The following is a 9,014-nucleotide window of genomic DNA, read 5'->3' on the forward strand; positions in this document are numbered from 1 at the left end:
GTATAACCCTCGATGCCCGGCTAAAGAGCATAAAGTTGTTTGCTCTCCCTCCCCGGCCGACACCGCGGGCAGTACCGGCAAGGTGAAAGTGCGAGGAGTCACGGGAGAGGCTGAAGGCAGTTTCCTAGGCAAAGGCAGGGCCGCAAGAAGAAGCAAAGCAAAATGCGGGATTCAATTCCAGCTTCCCGTTGGCAGGCAGATAGCTGTTCAGGCGCTTCCAGGAAAACGGGGCCCATCACGTCTGGCAGTTTGCTGGCAAGACAATCGGCATCGCTCGCAATACGCCCTCATGCCTCCTTCCGAGGTTGGCTTTTACTGCGGAGCATGTCGGTAGGCGGTGCGGAATACGCCCTTGCTTCAGTTTGGGCCAGGGGCCCCGGCTGTGTTCCCCCGCAGCCTCCCCCGCCTTCTTGTGCAACTCCAGCCTCCTGGCATGAAGGAGAGCATAAGAAGCAGAAACGTCCTCGGTTTCTGTGGAAGCAGTGCTCTGCCACAGCACTTAATGTGGCTGTGTGATCAGCACTGTTTGCGCCCCAGTTCCCAAACCTGCATGACAGGTGCCTGCCAGGAGGAAAAGACCTCTGCCCTAGCCAGACCCAGCACAATTCCCTAGCGTAGCGCAGCAGCACAAACAGAGAGTAGTACCACTGCTGTTAGAGTGTCGTCTACACTGCATCCGGTAGCACGGGGACGTAACGTCGTGGCTTACGGGCCCTGAGCCTGCTGAGGCGCTTCCAAAGGAAGGGGCTCTACTGCTGCCCAAAAACTGCGCAGCAGAAGGCTGCACAGAGGAGGATGCTCTGCTTATGCACAGCGTTTCCACCTACGCAGAATGTAGCTACTCAGAATGCTGTGTGGGGAAATGCATCCTTGGATTAACAGTATCGTCCGGGCCGCACAGTTGCATAGAAGCACCTGCGTTTCTACGTCAGAGCCCTCCCTGACGTACCTGAAGGAAGCGGGCAGCCATTCAGGGGCAGACCTGAGAAGACCGCGACATTACAAAAACTTGACTCAGGCAATCTCAGAGGGCGCGGGAACACGTGGGTTACAGAGTGTCCCCAAATGGCGGCTCCTCTCCGTGGAAGGCAGACGGATACAAAATGGCACCCCCCTATGTGGGCATGGGGGAGGGATTTCCTGTGCTGGGCCCGCCTACCCCTGGGCGGGCGGATTGACGTTGGGTTCCGCCCTTCACCGGAGGCTTTTTCCCAGCCCGGCACGCAGTCGGCACAGCGCTGCCAGCTGCTGACCAGGAAGAGCGGCGGGCCGGAGACGGAGGTCTGTGGAGCAGGAGCAGCAGCTTTACACGCCAGAGCGTTCCGTGCCTGGCTGCCCGAGTGGTAAGAGGTGTTCTGTTGCGCACGGGGCGTAGTCAGGAGGGCTTGAAACTGCAGATTCACGGATAGAGAGGGGGGCTCTCTGAGAGTTCTGGGGAGCCGTTCTGTCCCCGTTTTGGGAGGGCAAGCCAGACAGCTGCTGTTGTTAGCAGGGAAGATGAGAGAGCCGTAGACCTGCACCTTGTGACTGTGTTTGTGCGCTCCAGGGCGCGCTGATGCCCAAGAGCCATCTCTTGTCTGCATAGCAAAGGAAGGACAAGGCCCCACGTTCTTCGGGAGGGGTGTGTGTCAGGCTAATCCTGTCCCCTCTGGCTTCAAGCCACACATTTGATTGGAAATGCGGGGCGAATCCTGGTGCAGCTCCTGCGGCCTGAGAGGTACCGAAGAACAGGGCTGGCGGGCCCAAAGGCTGTGATTGGCAAGTGGCCTTTCCGTTTCAGGCAGAAGTGTGCTTTCTAAGGCATATCCGTACCTTTAACTTCTGTCTGCAGAGAAGTGTCTGTGGGTTACTTATCGCTGTTGGGGTATAACCCTCGATGCCCGGCTAAAGAGCATAAAGTTGTTTGCTCTCTCTCCCTGGCCGACACCGCGGCCAGGTTGGCTTTTTCTGCAGAGCATGTCGGTAGGCGGTGCGGAATACGCCCTTGCTTCAGTTTGGGCCAGGTGCCCCGGCTGTGTTCCCCCGCAGCCTCCCCCGACTTCTTGTGCAACTCCATCCTTCTTGTTTAGCTGTTATTTGATGTTGATTGATTACCTTCCTGTTTTGGTGTTCTTTGGAGAAAGAGGGTACCTCCTTTGGATTCCTTTTAATTCATTTGTTGTGGCATTTTTACTATCTCTTTCTTTGCAGCGATCTTCACAATAGCCTTTTCCTGCTGAGGTGCTTTTAATACCCGGATAGGAGTTCTCCCGGTTCTATGGTATTCTGTATTATACCTTACCAATTGGATATTTACCCTTTTAATCCTCCTTGGATTTTGGTACTGGCTCCAAATATTACTCACTATTTCTGGTATTATTTTGAGCTCTCCCATCTCTGCCTATCCTCCATAAACCTTTACCCTAACTCCACCTGCTCATTAAATTACTTTCTTTATGATATTCATGCCCAGAAATGGGAGTGTTATTACTTTCCTTAACAGCAGCCATTGTTATGTATAGAAATGTTATTTTGGTCCAGAAGCAGGGAGAAGAGTGGCAATCACACTGTTAGCAGTAACAAATAAAAACGTATAACACATAACATAGTACTATGGCAACAAAAATACAAAATGTAACATCACACAGCATCATCTTGTCACAGACACCACCCTGTGTACAATGAAATAAAGCAAATTAGTAACCAGCTCATCTTTTCCTTATAAGTTTAACTTCTGACAGTGCGCATTCCTTGACAGACCAACTAGTTCCTCAGCATCTTGGAATAACCTCCCATAACAATACTTCAGTTACTCCACATGCCTTATTAGTTTTACAAATGAATGCCTCTGGCCACTGTAAAGAGGTATCAGTACCAACATACAGCAACACCTCCCCCCCTTTTTTGGGGAGTTCTGAGAAATCAATTTGCCATTGTTGCCCTCCCTTCTAAATTATTAATTAGATTCCTATCTTCTCTAGAATATTTTACAGGTTCTGAGTTTTTTATTTACAGGGTCTTCAGGTTTAGAGATTTTAAGTTTACTGTCTGGAATTAAAGCCTCCTTCAACTACCTGTTCTGACACCTCATTCATCATGTTATTTCCAGTTTCCTGTACAGTGTTACCCTCCTGATGTCCTGTTAGAATGTATAACAGCCACAGTCTTTGGTAGATTTGCATCATGCTGTTTTCCTTGTGTATGCAATCCTTGCTCTTTTCACATGGAATTATGATGTGTAGCATCCCAAATACATAATAAGCATCTGTCCATACAATTAAGGCTCTTGTCCAGGCAGTTATTTTGGCCTGTTGAGGGAAAGTCTGCTCAGGTAATGGTTATGTTTCAATTACCTTGTCAGTTGCAGCTACTGCACATCCTGACTTACTGCTACCATTGGTAAACCAGGTGCCTTCTGCATCTTCTAAGGATTTGTCCTTCGGGTCCGACTGGCTGGAATATGCAGCTTCAGTTGTTTCAAAGCAGTCATGAATTACTTGTTCTCTAGGAGTTCTGCTGAGGAAAGATACTGGGTTGACAATATTAGTTACAATTATTTCTACATCATCCTGCTCTACTAGGATGGCCTGGGATTTCAGGAGTCTTTGGGGTGAGTGCCAATGCCCCCCTTTTATCTCCAGTACGGTAGACACTGTATGAGACATCAAAACTGTTATTCTATGGCCTAGCATAACTTGACTTGTTTCTTGAGTATTGAGTTTTAGTGCAGCCACTGCCCTCAAACACCCCAGCCATTCCTTACTCACTTCATCAAACTGTTTGGAGAAATGTGCCACTGCCCTTTGATAGGATCCAAGATTCTGTGCAAGGACTCCAAGGGCTATTCCTTGTTTTTCATGCAAGTTGGTAGCCCCAAAGCAGAGGGCCTTCATTCTTATTTCAGCTGAGGGAATGCCCACCTTGCCTCTTCATTTCATATAAGATTTTGGCTTTACCAATAGTCCATAGCTGTGTATCCACAGTAGGCACCATCCTGTCATTCCCGGGAATGTACAGATTTCCTCAGCAGTTTGTGACTCAGGGGTTTGGCAGATGGCTTCTTTCCTGACAGTCCTTAAGGTGATGGAGCACTGGAACAGGCTGCCCAGGGGAGTTGTGGAGTCTCCTTCTCTGGAGATATTCAAGTCTCACCTGAATGCCTACTTGTGTGACTTTGTTTAGGGAACCTGCTTTGGCAGGGGGGTTGGTCTTGATGATCTGTACAGGTCTCTTCCAACCCCTACAATTCTGTGATTCTGTGATCCCATATATGTCTTTCTGTTGAGAAACTTGATAATCATTTAAACAAGAAATTCAGCAAACTCACAGTCCATTGCACATGGTCCTCTTTTACTTTTTGTGACATCCACATACTACAGTAAGTTTCCACCCTGGGATGGAGGAACCCATGTCTCAGGTTCAGAAGTTGACCAGCTCTCAAAAAAATCACTGAGCAGTTCTCACAACCCTGGGTAACACTGTTCAGATTAATTGAGTCTTTTCACCCCATCTTGGGGTTTTCCTATTCAAAGGCAAATAACCTTAGGCTTCCTCCGGCCAAACCAGGCAGAAAAGGCATCCTTCCAATCCAGAAAGTAAATTCCACCTACTAATTCTTTAACTTGGTTAATAAAGTGTACAGATTTTTCACCACTGAGTGTATACATTCAACTATTTTATAACTTGCCCTCAAATCTTGTCCCAGACTGTAGCACTTCTTTTACAATTTTTTTCATCAGCAGGTTTGGAGTACTGTGTTTGGATTCATATTCAATTAGTAATCCAAAGTCCAAAAACTATATATTATTTCTTTTATGTGTATACAGTCACATATCCTTAAAGGGCACTGCTTTACCCTGATTGGGCTAACTCTTGCTTTTAACTTAACTTCTATTCAGGGCTGCATTTTTGGCTCTACCAGGTATCCCTGATACCCACACTCCTAAGGTATCTTATTCAAGAATCCGTTAACTTCTAGGGCTACAACCTTGTTTTTCCCAGTTTGTGTTAAAGGCAGACTTACAATTCTCAATCAGTTAATATTCTTTGATCTTTAGATCCAGATTTATTTAATTTCTTGCCAGAGTAATCTGGCATGTACAAGAATTTATGCATTCCCACTCATTTTCTCAGCGTATATTTAATTGATCCCAGAAAGTAAGCCTTTTCTTATTGGGTATTAGCTCCTATTACTGTTACAAAATCATCTACGGGTGGTAAGAGGCACCCATGCCCACCAAAAGATAAACCTCTTTATCCTGCTCCCCTCTCTTCAGTCCTGACATCCCTGTCACAGCCTGTTCATCTTTTGCCTTCCTCAGCTTGTGTCCTTTCCAAACTTTCCACTTTCCAAACTCATAATTACATAAACTACTAACATCATATTTCAGTTTTACCTCCTCCTCTCCAGAGGCTACCAGTGCTAACACTGGCATTTTGGGTTTCTTAGATCTCTGCAGAGGCTATTCTCAGTTCCAGTGCCCTGTCCTCTCCAACTCCCCCTTTGCAAGTAATGTTGTTTACAGCAGCACTCTCCATCTGTAGCTCACTCTCTCACACCAAGTTCTGCTCACGGAGGAAAGGTACAGAGCAGGGGTGGGGGTGAGGGGGGAGGGGGGGGGGGGTTGCTCTCATGCCAGCACAGATAATCTCACTTTTTCTTTAACATTTTTTTCCTTTGTATGTTATTCCACTATTCATACCCTCAATTACACTTCCACAAATCCTCAATTCTACTTCTGTATACCGTTAACAATTACACTTTCTTCTACCATCAAAACAGTTTGTACCATTCCCTCCAAAATCCACAAATCAAAAAATACAGATCCTCAACTTCCACAAACACCCAGCACTTGGTCTCATGATTAGGGTACTCAATTATAAAACTGATCCCATTATTCCATTTATGCTTCTGGTTTCTTATTCTATAGTCCCCCTGGCTCACCAGCAATGTTTCTCCAGTGAGCCAAAATACAACCCAGGGGGTCTTCTCAGTAACATTTTAGGCACCCCTTGTTCCATAACAGCCTCGTAGGCAACACTTTCATGACGTAAACATTGACCAATCACAAAGACAGTGACAATAATCAGTACAATTTATCCTCAGGATCCTTCCGCTCTCTGCCACCCTCTAGGGCTAAACCTTGCCTCTGTATTCCCTTATTGTGATCAGTAATGTGTGTACTTCCATAATAATCCTAATCTGTAACTTTCATTTAAACAGAGAAAATTTATATGCACAAACAAATAACACAGAGAGCAAAAACAGCTTTGGCTTTGTCCGTATCTGGCTGTTTCCCTCGCAAGAGAACGAAATGGTGGATCGGGACTCTGCTCTCGTTCTGTAGCTTAGCTATGTCTCACTCTCACCACACTCACGCAATACTGGCTTGGTCAAAGTATTAAATTTGAAATTTCTTAGTTCATAGTCCTAATTTTCTTGGAGGATAACCCAAATATTCTGATGGTATTCATTCAGATACACAGTAACAAACATTTACAACAGATGGTAACAGCAATTGTACAACCTATGACTCCTGTTATCACAAACAGAAGAACCCAGACAACCATTTAACAGGATGCCCACTATACCCTGCCCTGTTACCCTGCATACGACTTACAAGGTCCATTTCTGGGTGCACCCCCAAGGAGCAGCTCACCAGATTCTGCCCACCCCAGCCAGCAACCTTTCAAACCTGTAATCTCACTAACCAACACAGGGGCAGCAGCAATGGCTATTCCCAGTGTAGGATGTCTCCATACAGCTTACTGGTTCCCCACATTACGTACACATATTTGGTCCCCAGACGGATGATCTTTGTCAGCTCCTGCAGTGATTGGATGAAGAAGGGGAGTTCTTCTGAGAAATCTCGGGGTGTGCCTAAAGGCATACCTCTTCTCAACAGATCCTGCACCTGAGAAGAGGATGTCCCATCTGGGATGCCAAATTGACATGAGGAGTCAAACTCTATAATCGTAGCAAGATTACAAAGCACGTACACTTTATTTAGTGCTACACAGACACCGGGTGCAAGGGAATAGACCTACCTAACTTGCACATCATCTGGAAAAATTGTGCAAAATAAAGGCCAAAATAATACATAATAAACAGATTTAATGGCATTTGGTTACATATTCGCTACACAACTGAGAGTTCGTTAGCATGCAGACCAAACCATCTTGAGTGCGCATAATGGGTCGTGGGATGAAGATTACTTGATTTCCTTGCAAAGGCTTCAGACGTTTCTCGCTGCACACTTCTGAACTTTTGGGGGGCATCCACCAAAGGTGGTACCTTCTTGCCTTGTAAGCATATAATCACTTCCCTGGCAAATGACATGAGGCTGTTCTCAAACCCTTACATGTATGAGCTACATCCACGTACAAAGAAAAAGTAACTGCCATCGATTACATTATAATAACCACAATATTTCCTCATGGATAAACTACATATAAAAACTCCCGTAAAAAATCTCAGTATAAGTGAAGCATTCTTACCATAATAATTTCACGTCCGCAGACCTTCCAAACTTTGAGCACAAACTCCTACAGCAATAAAATGCCCAACAGTCAAGCAGAAGGGGCTGTTATGATACAGACAGTATGAAGCCAGGTAAACTCACGGGGCTGAGAGACAGACATTTTATCAGGGAAAGCAAAAGCCCGGCCCGCACGACAAGGAAAACGGGCAACACAATGGCTGCTTCCCATCCGCAGGCAGGCCAATATTCAGCCACATCCAGCAACAGACGGCTCATGGCACGGGACAATCTCTTGGGAAGGCAACAGCATCCATCCCACCTTGACCTATGCCTGCTGCTTGACACCTCCAGTTTTCCTTGCTGAGTGTGACATCCCGGCCAGGCTGGGCCGCCAGCTGTGTGGCTCTGTCTCCTGGCTGTGGCCGCTCCCAGCTTCTGCTCTGTCCCCTGCCTCCTCAAACTGGATGAACCGCACGAGAAGCAGAAAAGTCCTTGGCTCTGTGCAAGCACTGTTCTGCAACAGCTAGAAACGTGCGTGTCTTAGGCACCCGTGTTCTCGTGAAAAGAATCCAATCACCAGCAGGCGGGAGACTCTGCAAGGCCCAGACCCTCCATCCCAGGCCAAAGCACAACACTTATAGTACTGCAGTACTGCAGAGTGTAGGACAGTCTCTGGAGCACCTACTTCTAAGGAAATGCAATAGATTGACTGCCGTGTATCAGGTGCGTTCCCTAGGTGTCGATGTGAGCGCATTTTGCTGCGCGGGCCTGACCTTGGCCGGCAGCCCCATGCCCACACAGCCACTCTCGCACTCTCTGTCCTCAGCAGGAGAGGGTGAAGAATAAGATGGGAAATCTCCAGCGCAAACACTGACACAGGGAGCTCACTCACCAACCACCTTCCCACGCAAAACAATCTCAACGTGTAGTGAGTGCGTTTATTTTATTGCCAGTTGCAAACAGCGGTGGACTGCAAGGTACATAAAGGTTTTCCACCTCTCCCCCTCTCTCTCGCTCCTTCCCAGGCTCGCTCTCTCTCCTCAATACTCAGTGCCCGGACCTCACCTCTGCACTTGCCTCGGGACCCACAGCCGTCACAGGCGGTCCGTCACAGCTCCTCTCCTGACGCTCCTTCCTCCTAACACTTCTCCCCTGCACCCACGCGGGTAAACGCAGCGCTGCTGCTTCCCTCGGCACACATCAGCCTCCTCTGCCATGCTCTCCTCCTCGGGCTGCAGGAGCTGCAGGGGAAGCTCTGCCCCAGCTCCCGGAGCACCCCACCTCCTCCCGCTGCCCCCTCTCTGGCTCCTCCTCCTCCCGTTCTTCATCTTTCTACCATCTCAGCCTGCCCCTCCTCTCGCTCCTCCTCCTGCTCCTCCTCCCCATCCACTTCCTGCTCCTCCTCTGCTCATCTTGACTTTTGCGGGCTCGTTTCTGACACTTTTCCTCCTTCTCTCCCAACTGCCTGACCGTATCTGCTCTCCTCTTGGTGTTCCCATCTGGATATGTGGCTCCACGTGACCCAACTCACGTGCTGGGCTCACTTTTGCCCTC

At 47.8% G+C, this 9,014-nt stretch overlaps 1 long non-coding RNA gene across 1 annotated transcript; it reads right to left on the reverse strand.

Annotated features, from left to right (window-relative positions):
- Positions 1-7,606: 7,606 nt before the first annotated feature.
- Positions 7,607-8,766, reverse strand: LOC122193812. Its single transcript, XR_006182987.1, has 2 exons — positions 8,526-8,766; positions 7,607-7,983 (listed from the first exon to the last, which is right to left on the reverse strand). It is a non-coding gene; the product is annotated as an uncharacterized LOC122193812 (long non-coding RNA).
- Between the last annotated feature and the right edge of the window lie 248 nt (positions 8,767-9,014).

Source organism: Lagopus leucura, unplaced genomic scaffold (genome assembly GCF_019238085.1).
Source record: "Lagopus leucura isolate 7727_CA_CO unplaced genomic scaffold, USGS_WTPT01 207-0_obj-0_obj, whole genome shotgun sequence".
In the NCBI taxonomy this organism is placed as follows: Eukaryota; Metazoa; Chordata; class Aves; order Galliformes; family Phasianidae; genus Lagopus; species Lagopus leucura.